This window comes from Aegilops tauschii, chromosome 3, assembly GCF_002575655.3.
Source record: "Aegilops tauschii subsp. strangulata cultivar AL8/78 chromosome 3, Aet v6.0, whole genome shotgun sequence".
NCBI classification, from domain to species: Eukaryota; Viridiplantae; Streptophyta; class Magnoliopsida; order Poales; family Poaceae; genus Aegilops; species Aegilops tauschii.
Window position 1 is genome coordinate 475,271,168 of NC_053037.3, and position 13,586 is coordinate 475,284,753.

Here is a 13,586-nt window from a genome sequence, read left to right on the forward strand (position 1 = left end):
AAATGTTAATGGATTTAGGAAAACGTTCACGAACTTAAAAAATGTTCATGAATCTAAAAAATAAGATGTTCAATAATTTTGGACAATAAAGAGGGAAACAAAACAAAAACAAAAATAAAAAAGACATTAATACAGTTAAACCCAAAAGAAATCCATAGAAAAAGTAATCGGTCGGAAGCTTATGCAAGCTTCCAAAAACCGGCAGAAAGGGGGAGCTACATGGGCTTGCCAATTTACCGCATGCAGCGTGCATGTACATGGGTGTTTTGTACGAAAATACCTAGATGAAATGCGTGAAGCACCAAATAGGACATTCCAATGGTGGGGCCAGAAATTTTGTTGTCCAGGTTGCAGATTGGGGCCAATAAGCTCAGTCAAAATATGATTTCTTAAGCATCTGGCCTATAAATGTGAAAATTTCATAGACACATCCTCACGTGGGACCATGCCAACACAAGTATTTTTCCATTTGTAGCAAATCGCCTCTGCCCATGCATGTACGAATACATGTGAGAACATAGTATCACATTGCTTACATGATAGACTATCACCAACATATAAAGCCAAGGATTCCAAGGCAACTAATCGAGCTAAATAATTCGCATGAGTTGGGAATATATGTGAATGGTTATGGTTGCATACTCTGTGACGAATATAGAGAGGATTTTGTATAGTAGACATGAAATCCAGGAGGCTATAAAAAGTATTGAACACCATAAATAAATGAATAAAATACAGAACTATGAAATTTTGTTTATACATAACTACAACTATGAGGTTTCAACAACTCCTAATTTTTAAGGGTTAGACTTCGCGTTGATTAAATTAAAAAACATGAAATTCATGTTCATAACATCAATTACATGACACGATGTTGAACTTATATTCACTATAGCACTTTGAGCGGTAAAATTTGGTGGAATATAATATATGGGGGTGATTACCAACCAAAAATTCCTAGTGTGACATTATTAGTAGAGACAATTATTGCCATGGGAAATACTTCACATATGGCTGGCAAAATTAATATACATACCTGTCTCCAATGCGAAGAAACTAGTCAATATGCAATGGCCCACACTTTATATTGTTTCCTCCTCTCCTGCCCCAAGAAAATAATCTTACCATTTTCGCCTTCCCCTCCCCCACCCAAGCCTTCTATATAACCCCATTCCCGGTTCTCTTTCCATGAGCAACATGAAAAATATCTCTGAGTTCGCTAGTTATCATGGAATGCCCGTAGGTGGTCAACCCCTCTTGTTGCACCGATGACATCCTCCAATCTGATAGTCTCATCTCTGGATGCGCCTCTCATCCATCAATCATCATGGATATCACCCCTGCGTCAATTATCAAGGTGAGGAAATTTTGTTGGTTTCAGATCTAGAATCCTCTCCACAAATCCAGGGATTGTCGAGATTTGTCATAGAAGTGGCTTAATTTAGCTGGATCTAGGTCCGATCATAGTCAAGTTATGATGTATCGTATCAAGGTTTGGATCTTGATGTATGTGAACATTCGAGCCATTCAAAGTAAATATACGACTAGATCTGGGTGCATCCATACAGATCTAGCACATTATATGTGTGATTTTGCGATATCGCGGGTACATAAGGCCGGATCTGGGAAGATCCACTCTGACGCGGTCATCTAGAGGGCATGATGCGGCAATATATGGTAGGAAGTTGGCATCTAATACGGACACCATGAATTATGCATTTTCCTTGGCCACAGACAACACCCTTTAATTTTATGGTGGAGCTAGCAGTTCAAGGGGATTTCTTAATCATCTTCATATATTTTCCGGCCCATAAACTCCTCATGACGAGTGAAGTTCCACTATAATGCTCTGGTGAGTATTTTTTGAGTTCATCCATTTCTAATCTTGTTTCCCCTTCCTTTTTTATTTACATGTTGTGTTGTCTTGTGTTAATTATATTCATCTCCTCCCGTCATGTTATTGTATTTTACATACTAGTTATCTCTTGTTTTCACTTCAAGGAGTTCAAATTGGTTATTTTCATGTATAGATATCTCTAAGAGGGCCAATATTTTGGAAGATGCTTGATTTTGATTTTTGCACAACATGAGGACGATGCTTGGTTAGTTTACAATAGTTTTGCTAGCAAAACTAATATATTGCAATGCGAAGAGACTACTTAGTATACAAGAGCCCACAGTATATGTATGTTTTCCTCCTGTCCTCCCCCAATAAAATCAACTTACCATTTTTGCCTTCCCCTACTCCACCCAAGCCTTTTATATAACCCCATTCCCGGTTGTCTTTCCACGAGCGACATGAAAACATCTTTGACTTCTCTAGTTATTGTGCAATGTCCATAGGTGCTCAAACTCTCTTATTGAACCGATGACATCCTCCAATCTCATAGTATCATCTCTGGATGTGTATCTCATCCGCCGTTCTTCATCGACATCGCCCCTGTTTCAACTCTCAAGGTGAGTAAATTTTGTTGGTTTTTAGATCTGGAATCTTCTCCACAAAACCAGGTATTGTCGAGATTTGTCATAGAAGTGGCTTAATTTAGCTTGATCAGGTCCCATCATAGTCAAGTTGTGATGTATCATATAAATGTTTGGATCTTCATGTATCTGAATATTCCAGCCATTCTATCTAAATATACGACTAGATCAGGATGCATCCATACAGATCTAGGACATGATATGTGTTATTTTGCGATAGCGCGGGTAGATAAGGTCGGATCTAGGAAGATCCACTCTAATGCGATCATCTAGAGGGCATGATGCGCCAATATATGGTAGGAAGTTGGCATCTAATACGGACACCATGAATTATGCATTTTCCTCTGCCATAGGCAACATCGTTTACTTTTATGGTGGAGCTTGCAGACCATGGGGATCTCTTCATCATCTTCATATATATTTTGGCCCACAAACTCTTCACAGCGAGAGAAATTACACTACAATGCTCTGGCGAGTATTTCTTCGAGTTTATCTATTTATAATATTGTTTCCCCTTCCTTTTTTATTTACGTGCTCCGCCATCTTGTTTAAATTATATTCATATCCTCTTATCATGTCATAGTAGTTTATATACTAATTCTCTCGCGTTTTCACTTCGAATAGTTCAAACTGGTTACTTTCATGTATAGGTATCCCTAAGAGGATCAATATTTAGGGGCATGCTTGATTTTAATTTTTGCACAACATGTGGATGATGTTTGGTTAGTACACTATATTTTTGCCAGCCAAATCTTGTGGCCTTGAACATGAAATGGTAGTTAATATGGTGGGCTATCCTAATGATTGTCGGAACCATGAATAGGGAATGTTAGCTATTATGTTGTACAATACCTCCTGTTGTCAAAGTTGTAGCTTGGGGCCAACAAGGTCACTCAAAATAGCATTTTTGTAAGCATCTAGCCCGTAAATGTGAAAATCCCATTGACACATCATCACCTAGGTTGTGGCAATAATAGTATTTTTCAATTTGTAGCTCTGCGCCTCCGCACATCTATGTACGACTACATGTGAGAAATAGTCTCACATTGCTTACATGGATAGACTACCATCAACATATAAAGCCAATGATTCCATGGCAACTAACCTGGGTAAATACTTCACACGAGTTGGAAAATTATGTGAACTGTTAAGGTTGCACACTTAGTGACGAACATAGAGAGGATTTTGTATAAGTGAACTTGGAGACAAGACTACTATACAACATATTAAACACAATAAATAAATCTAATATAAAACTATGAAATTTGTTATTCATAACTACAACTATTATGTTTCAGTAACTCCTAAATTTTAAGGGTTAGACTTTACATTGATTAAATACATAAACATGAACTTCATATTCTAACATCAATTAGACGGCACAAGAGATTACAGTTATGTGGAACTTTGATTCGCTATAGCAATTTGAATGGTAAAATTTGCTGGAATATAATATGGTGTTGATTACCAACCAAAAATTCCTAGTGCGACGTTAGTAGTAGAGACAACTATTGCCAATGGAAATATTGCACAAATGTCTGGGAAAAATAATATACATATCTCTCTCCAACGCGAAGAGACTACTTAATCTACAATGACCCACAATATATATTGTTTTCTCCTCTTGTCCCACGAGCAAAGCATATTACAATTTATTACTTCCCCTCCCCCTCCAAAGCCTTTTATATTACCCCATTCCACATTCTCTTTTCATGACCAATATAAAAAACATCTCCGACGTCTCTACCTGTCATGCAATGCCCAATAGGTGCTCAACCCCTCTTCTTGCACTAATGGCATCCTCCAATCTCATAATCTCATCTCTGTATGCGCCTATCATCCATCATTCTTCATCGATATGACCTCTGTGTCAACTCTCGAGCTGAGTAAATTTTCTTGGTTTTGATATCTAGAATCCACTCCACAAAAGTAGGGATTGTTGAGATTTGCCGTACAAGTGGTTTAATCTAGCTGAATCTAGGTCCAATCATAGTCAAGTTATGATGTATCATATCAACATTTGGATCTTGACATATGTGAACATTCCAGCCATTCAAAGTAAATATATGACTGGATTTGAAAGCATCCATATAGATCTAGCACATGATATATGTGATTTTGCGATATCGCAGGTACATATGGTCAGATCTAGGTAGATCCACTCCGATGCAGTCATCTAGAGGGCATGATGCATCACTATATTGGTAGGAAGTTGGCATCTAATACTAACACCATGAATTATGCATTTTCCTTGGCCATAGGCAACACCTTTACATTTATGGTGGAGCTCGCAGTCCATGGGGATATCTTTGTCATATTCATATATTTCAAACTCCTCATGGGGACAGAAATTCCACCATAATGCACTTGTGAGTATTTCTTCTACTTTGTCCACCGATAGTCTTGTTTTCCCCTTCCTTTTTTTATTCACGTGTTGTGTCACCTTGTTAAAATTACATTCTTCTGCTCCCATCATGTCACATTAGTTTATATTCTCATTTTCACTTAAGAGAGTTCATATTTGTTTTTTTCATGTATAAATATTTCTAAGAGGAGCAATATTTAGGAAGATGCTTGATTTTGAATTTGGCACAACATGAGGATGATGCTTTGTTAGTTTAGTATAGTTTTCCCAGCCAAACCAATATCTTGCAACCTTGAACATGAAATGGTAACTAGTATGATGGGCTATCCCAATGCTTGCTACAACCATGAATGAGGAATGGTAGCTATTATGTTGGGCCAGCCCTTTTTTCGTCAAAGTTGTAGCTTGGGGCCAACAAGGTCACCCAAATAGCATTTCTTAAGCATTTGTCCCATAAATGTGAAAATCCCATAGACACATAATCGCTTGGAGTCGTACCAACACTAGGATTTTCCCATTCGTAGTACATGTGAGAAAATACTCTCATTGCTTACATGATAGATTATCACCAATATATAAAACTACGGATTCCAAGGCAACTAACCGGGCTAAATATTTCACACAAGTTGGAAAAATATGCGAGGGGTTATGGTTGCACACTTAGTGTCGAACATAGAGAGGATTTTGTATAAGTGGACTAGGAATCCAGACGACTATATGAAGTGTTGGAAACAATAAATAAATGTATCAAATATACAACTATGAATTTGTTTATTCATAAATACAACTATGAGGTTTCAATAACTCCTAACTTTTAAGGGTTAGATTTTACATTGATTAAATTCATAAACATGAACTTCATATTCATAACATCAATTGCCCAACACAAGAGATTATAGTGATGTTTAACTTTGACTCGCTATAGCACGTTGAGCTATATAATTTGCTGGACTGTAATATGGGGGTGATTACCAATGAAAAATTCCTAGTGTGAGGTTACTAGTACAAGAAACTATTGTCAATGGAAATACTACACATATGGCTGGCAAAAATAATACACTTATCTATCTCGAACCCAAAGAGACTAGTTAATATGCAATGGCCTACACAATATATTGTTTCCTACTCTCCTCCCCTGAGAAGATCATCTTACCAGTTTCGCCTCCCCCCTCCCAGCCCAAGCCTTTTATATAACCCTATTCACGGTTCTCTTTCCATGAGCGGCATGAAAAAAATCTTCGACTTGTCAAGTTATCGTGCAATGGCCATAGGTGCTCAACCCCTTTTGTTTCACTGCCGACATCCTCCAATCTCAAAGTGTCATCTCTAGATACCCTCTCATCCATCATTTTTCATTGATATCACCCTTGTGTCAACTCTCAAGGTGAGTAATTTTTTGTTGATTTCCAGATCTAGATTCCTTTCCATGAAACGAGGGATTGTCGAGATTTGTCATAGAAGTGGCTTAATCTAGCTGGATCTAGGTCCCATCAGAGTCAAGTTCTGATGTATTGTATCAATGTTTGGATCTTGACGTATCCGAACATTCTAACCATTCAAAGTAAATAGATGACTGGATATAGATGCATCTATATAGATCTAGCACATGATATATGTTTGTTTTGAGATATCGCGGTTGCGTATGGCTGGATCTAGGTATATCCACTCTAATGCAGTTATTTGTAGGGCACGATGCGTTAATATATGGTTGGGAGTTGGCATCTGATACAGACGGCATGATTTATATGTTTCTCTTGGCCATAGATAAAACTGTTTACATTTACGATGGAGCTAGCAACCCATGAGGATCTTTTGGTCGTCTTCCTATACTTTCTTAGCCCATAAACTCCTCACGGCGACGTTAGTAGTTGAGACAACTATTGTCAATGGAAATACTGCACATATTTCTGGCAAAAATAATACACATGTTTGTCCAACGTGAAGGGACTCATTAATATATGATGCCCCACACTATATATTGTCTCCTCCCTCCCCCAAGCAAATCATATTACCATTTCTGCCATCCCCTCCCCACCCAAGCCCTTTATATAACCCTATTCCCGGTTCTCATTCCATGAACGACATCAAAACATCTCTAACTTCTCTAGTTATCGTGCAATGCCCATAGGTGCTCAACCCCTCCCGTTGCACCGATGACATCCTCCCATATCATCATAATCTCTTCTCTGGATGTGTGTGATACCACCCCTATTATAACTCTCAAGATGAGTAAATTTTGTTTATTTTTAGATCTAGAATCCTTTCCATCAAACTAGGGATTGTCGAGATTTGTCGTAGAAGTGGCTTATTCTACCTGGATCTAGGTCCCATCAGAGCCAAGTTATCATGTACCGTATAAATATTTGGATCCTTGACGTATCAAGTAAATGAACGACTGGCTCCAGATGCATCCATACTGATCTAGCACATGATATGTGTTATTTTGCGATATCATAGGTACATATGGTTGGATATTGGAAGATCCACTCCGATGCGGTCATCTAGAAGACACGATGTGTCAATATATGGTAGGAATTTGGCATCCAATACAAACACAAGGAATTAAGTGTTTTCCTGGGCCACAGACAACACTGTGTATATTTATAGTGGAGCTAGAAGTCCATGGGGATCTCTTCATCAAAATCATATATTTTTGGCCCATAAACTCCTCACGGCGAGAGAAATTCCACTACAATTCTCCGGTGAGTATTTCTTTGAGTTTAATCTTGTTTTCTTATTCATGTGTCTGGTCGCCTTGTTATAATTATATTCTTTTGCTCTTCCTTTTCTTATTCACGTGCTTGGTCGTCTTGTTAAAATTATATTTATCTGCTCCCATCATGTCAAATTAGTTTATATTCTAGTTCTTTCTCGTTTGCACTTAAAAGAGTTCAAATTGGTTATTTTCATGTATAGATATCTATAATAGGACTAATATGTAGGAAGAAGCTTGATTTTGATTTCTGCACTAAATGAGGATGATGCTTGGTTAGTTTACAATAATTTTGCTAGCCAAACTAATATCATGCAACCATGAACATGAAATGGTAGCTAGTATGATGTGTTATCCCAATGCTTGCTGCAATCATGAATGGGTAATGGTAGCTATTATCTTGGGATAACTCAATGCTTGGCAATTTATCTGGGCTAGATGCCTACAAATCACTAGTTGTATGTCTAGACCGCACATTAATAAAAAAATTATTCTATTGGTCCATTCCAAGGCCCACATACTACAGGTCCATGTTACGCATGGTCCAATGCCACTTTTTTTAAACCAGAATTGTGTACATGCAATGCTTGTTAATATTAGGCAAGATATTAATTGTATTGCATTAATATTGGGTTAGATATAAACTACACGTAAATATTAGGTAGCATATAATTACTTCATTAAAATTGACGTTGAGATTAGGCATCATATTAATTAGGGGAGGGTGCTAAACATGTGTAACACCCAACACTCGAGCGACTTTGATTGTTTCATAGATGTTGCTAAGCGAATGAGATTTATTGGATCTCTGCAACACTTTTGATTTGTTTAGATTTGATTCATCATCATTGAATGTGCGTTATGCATTGCTAGATGATCTTAGAAATCGTCTACAAATCTCATGGTTTTATTGGTGTTTAATTTGTTTCTAATTGTAGTGATAATTAGGTGGCATGGAATTAATTATTTCTATACAAAACATAAGATTTTTGGCAAACCATTTAGGAAAATTCAAACACTTGTTGGTAACTTGATGGGTTAGTTTCATAAACCAAAAGCATTAATGATTGTGAAACTATATGTAATGTAATCAGTATATGGGTGTGTCCCAGCTCATTGAGACATGCCCTTCCATTTCATTACATTACGCAATTAAGAAGGGAACACCATACATACTAAAAGAAAGACCATATGGAAGGGTGCAACCATAGTGCCATAGCGGTATAATGTCTTTAAATTAATATAAACAAACATCAAACTAAAAATAGATGTATTTGCACACACTGCCAGCTTGAACATGTGCCACGTTACACATCTATACTACGCTTCATCAACGTCAAGTTTCTTTGGGTTCAAAATTATTCAAAATGTCGTCCAAAGTATTACATAGAACATCGTCAGCATTCAAGATACCAAGGTAAATCAAAAGCAGTTGTTTGGCTCCAACTAGATGCTACAATAACGATGGAATACTAAAAAGGAAACACGATCCCTAGATAGAGATCACAAAACAAATTTTGCCAAGTAACATTACCAAGAACCCTCTCCATCTCCTCAGCCCTCGGTGGAGAACTTCATTGTATTGATCTTCAAGTCATCTTGCCGCCGGAGAGGAAGAGTAGTTGTAAACTAGGGGGATGCCTCCATGGGGATTAGAACTCCCAAAGCCATGTGCGGGTTCAGCGACGGTGGCACCGCCACCATAGGGTCAGTTGGCACCAGTGAAGCCATTGCCAGCATGAGAGATGGTGGATCCTCCACCATGGGGTTAGTTGGCACTGCTGAAGCCAAGGCTAGCGATGGTGCTTCCACATCTTCACCTGCCACATGCACACACACACATAATAAACTTAGCACCTTGATCTGTGGTATGAAAGAATGCTCATGAATGCATGTAAACTAAAGTTTGTACATACACAACAGAGGATTCATTAGCAGCATGCACATATGCTTACCTGGCTGCACAACTTGCTGCTCTAGAACGATGAGCTCTGGAGGTGGCGGCGGCAGTGGTGATGATGGCGTGTTGGCATTTATCCAAAGCACACGATAAGGACATCAATGGTGGCTGGAATGCCCGAGGCCACTACCGTCTCATCCACAGAGCTAGCGATGACTTCTGTGCATCTGCGCCATGGAAGGGAAGGTGAAGGCGACCGCATGGATCTCATTCTAAGCGCATGGTAAGGATGGTGGATGCGGCTTGATCTATCGACACCGTCGTTGGAAGCCATCTCTCATTGGATAGAAACCAGGGAGGTGCTAGGGGTGCTTGAATGGGGAGTAGGTGAGTACTTTGACCCGTGCTTTAACCGTCTACTTATACTGTGCGCATGTTGACATGGGCCGTTTCCCTAAGACCGACACCAACATAGGCCTTTGGTTTCTTTCATTTTTAGGGTTTATTTTTTTTGAGAAAAAATATTTTTGAATTTAGTGTGAACCTTTCAACCTTATCGATCCATAACAACCGCATAGGAGAGTCAACTGTGTAAAGGTTAAAAAAATCTCATGAGTTTCACATCCAAATATAGTGGATTGATAAGGTTGATCGATTCACACTAAATTAAAAAAATCATTTTTATCACAACAAATAAACCCTCAAAATAAAGAAACCTAAGGCCCATGTTGGCCTCGGTCTTAGGGAAACGCCCCATATCAACATGCACACGGCATAAGTAGATGGGTAAAGCACGGGTCAAAGAACTCACCTACTCCCTGTTGAAGCATACCTTGCTCCACCCTGGTTTCTACCCAATGAGAGATGGCCTCCAACGACGGTGTTGATAGCTCCAGCCGTGGTTGCCATCCTTGCCGTGCGCTTAGGATGAGAGCCATGTGGTCGCCATCACCTTCACCACCACGGCGCAGACGCACGCAGGTCGTTTCTTGCTCGTGGATGAGATGACAGTGGCCTCGGGCATTCCCACTACAGGATCTAGCCGATGTCACCATCCCTACTGTACGCTCCAGATAAATGCCAGTGCGCCATCATCACCAACGTGTCATCTCCACCACTTCTGGAGCCCATCACGCCAGAGCAGCAAGTTGTGCAGCTAGGTAATCATACGTTGCACGCCCGCTAATGACTCGTATGTTGCGTACATACAAAATTTAGGTTACATGCATGCCTGAGCATTATTTTGTACCATAGACCGAAGTGATAAGTTTGTTACATATGCCTGTGTAGGTGAAGCTGTGGAAGCGTCGCCGCTAGCCTTCGATCCAGCGGCGCCAGCTGACCCCGTGGTGCCAGATCCATTGTCTCTCGCGTCGGTAGTGGCTTTGATGGTGCAAGCTGACCCTATGGTGGTGGCAGCGCTGTCAGCGAACCAAGACGTGGTTTCAGGGTTTCTAGTACCTGTGGAGGCATCCCTGTAGTTTACTACTGCCCTTTCTCCGTCGGCAACATGACTTCAAGATCGATGCAATAAAGTTATTCGCCGGTGGCTAAAGAGATGGGGAGGGTTCTTGGAAATGTTACTTTGGGAAATTTTGTTTCTTGTTGTGAGCGTCGTCTAGTGATCGTGTTTCTTTTCTGTATTTCATCGTTGTTGTAGCAGTTGGGGGAGCTAAATTGTTGCTTTTGATTTACCTTGTTATGTTGAATGGCAGCGATTTTCTATGTAAGACTTTGGAAGCCATTTTGAATATATTTCTACCAAACTCAATTCTACGCCAGTGAAGTGTAGTATAGATGCATAGCGTGGCACATGTTCCAACTGGTAGTGTGTGTAATGAAATCTGTTTTCAGTTTGTTGTTTGTTCTTAATTGAGATACATTATATCATCGTGGCGCTATGCTTGACCCTTGCATGTGGTCTTTCTTTTAGTACGTAAATGGTGTTTCTTTCTTAATTTCGTAATGCAATAAAGCAGAAGGGCCAGGCTCAATGAGCTAGGACGCAAGTATAGACTGATTGCATTACATATACTTCGGTAATCATTAATGCTTTTGGTTTAGGAAACCAAATCATCAAGTTACTCTAATGTAAGTTCTTCGGCAATCAAACATGACAAGCAATAAGATAAAACAAGTGTTTGAATTCCTTAATGGTCTGCCATAAATTGTATGCTTTGTGAAGAAATAACTAATTGCATGCCACCTACTTACCACTATAATTGGGAACAAATAAACATCAATGAAAACCATGAGATTTTTAGATGATTTATAGGGTAAGGGTGAGCTAGCAACACATAATGCACATTCAATGTTGATGAAATAAAACTGTACCAATATGAAAAGAGTGAGTTGCGGAGATCCAACAAATCTCATCCATTTAACCTCGTCTATCCAACAATCTTCGTCCGTCCACTTTTTAGCATTACACATGTTTAGCACCCCCTCCTTACTAATATCATGCCTAATATCAACATCAATGTTGATCAAGTGATTATGTCCTACCTAGTATTCACATGTATTTTATATCTTACCAATATTAATGTACAATACAATTAATATCTTGCCTAATATTAACGTGCATTTCACATACACAATTACTAGTTTTAAAAACAAGTGAGATTGGACCATGAGTAATATGGACCTAGAGTACGTGGGCCTTCGAATGGGCCAACAAATATGTACTACTTAAAAAGAACACAAGTAGTTTCCTCAAAAAAAAAGAACACAAGTTCCGGTTTCACCCTCTCCTTCATCCTATATATATGATGCCGCCTTCCCTTCTCCCGTTTGATTTTTTCCTCCCACCTCTCGCTTTTCTCCCAAATAATAATATTCTTTGGTAAGTCAGTAAATTCTTGCCAATAAATGCTTAATAATAAGAATATTTTGCCTCCCATCTCTAATCTCCCCCCTAAAGACATTTTCTTTGGTAAGTCAGTAAATTGTTACCAAATAAGTCTTTAACAATAAGATGGCAGGTAAATCATGGCAATTGCGTACAAAAATATTTGCTAAAAGTTAACGCACTAATGTAATAATAGACATGTAATCACGAGCTAATCTACTAAAATGTTTACACCCCATTGCAACACACCGACAATTATATAGTTAAATAAAAAGTTAGTAATCTAGCCCAAATAAAATTGCCAAGCATTGAGCTGGACCAACATAATAGCTACCATTCCCCATTCAAGGTTGTAGCAAGCATTTGGATAGCCCATCATACTAGCTACCATTTCATGTTCAAGCTAAGTTCCCTCGAGTAGCCTGGACTCCTTAAGCTCAAAGGCCTGCTTCTCGAGGTTCTCGGCATCGGTGTCGCTCTCCACCTTCAGTTGGTCATATTGTTATGCCGGCTGAGGTTGCCTTGGACGACGTGGCTGCTTCTCGAGATGCTTGGCATGCCTCTTGTTCCTTCTGGAGTAGGGCACCATCTTTTAAACTTCCTCCTTGGAGTGTTGAGCTTCTTCCAGAGGAGCTTGGGCTTGCTGCTGAGCAGCTTGGAGCTGTGCCTTTGTCTCAGTCATGCGCCTCCCAGCGCTGCAAAATGATATAAAAAACAAGTTAGTGATAGTAGGAATATATCACACAGGAAGACAAGTTGGTTGAGCTGCCATACCTGGGGCGATGCTGACGTTCTAATCAAGGCGCTGCACCTTGAGCTTGAACTAACCCAACTGGTCCTTCACCTTCACTAGGTCCATAGTGAGGAACTGGATCTCCTAAGCAGCTTTCTGCACATGAAAAAATATACAAGGATCAATAATAAGCTACCGGCATGATTCGATCCAGCGGTCACCACTTTGCAATGACCTCACTCTCGGTGTCTATTGTGTTCGCATTTAAAAAATCTGAAGTGTTGTACGGAGCCCGAGGTTAGATTGACGAGCTCAAGATCCAATAATGAATGAGCTTGTTACTGCTGGAGTAATTCATGTTGTCTTCCCTTTCCAAGCTAGTTTTCATGATTTACAATCTACACAAGTTTATTGTTCCCTTGTACTTCTGCAACCACCAATAAACAATTTTTTTGCAAGTTGTTGGTGCAATGATAGGCCCCTTATGTTTTGGTGTGTGTTGACATAAACAGTATGGGACTTATGTGTTTGCTAGTGTACACACAG

The 13,586-nt window shown here is 39.3% G+C and overlaps 1 long non-coding RNA gene across 3 annotated transcripts; it reads left to right on the top strand.

Annotated features, from left to right (window-relative positions):
- The first annotated feature begins 1,196 nt into the window (after positions 1–1,196).
- On the top strand, positions 1,197–11,235 carry LOC120976851 (uncharacterized). 3 transcript variants are annotated; one of them, XR_006672417.2, is made up of 5 exons: positions 1,197–1,357; positions 1,735–2,457; positions 2,869–4,850; positions 7,304–7,548; positions 10,750–11,235. It is a non-coding gene; the product is annotated as an uncharacterized lncRNA (long non-coding RNA). The 3 variants fall into 3 exon arrangements; XR_006672416.2 differs by having other exon boundaries at positions 1,735–1,852; positions 2,344–4,850; XR_006672415.2 differs by having other exon boundaries at positions 1,735–4,850.
- Positions 11,236–13,586: the final 2,351 nt, after the last annotated feature.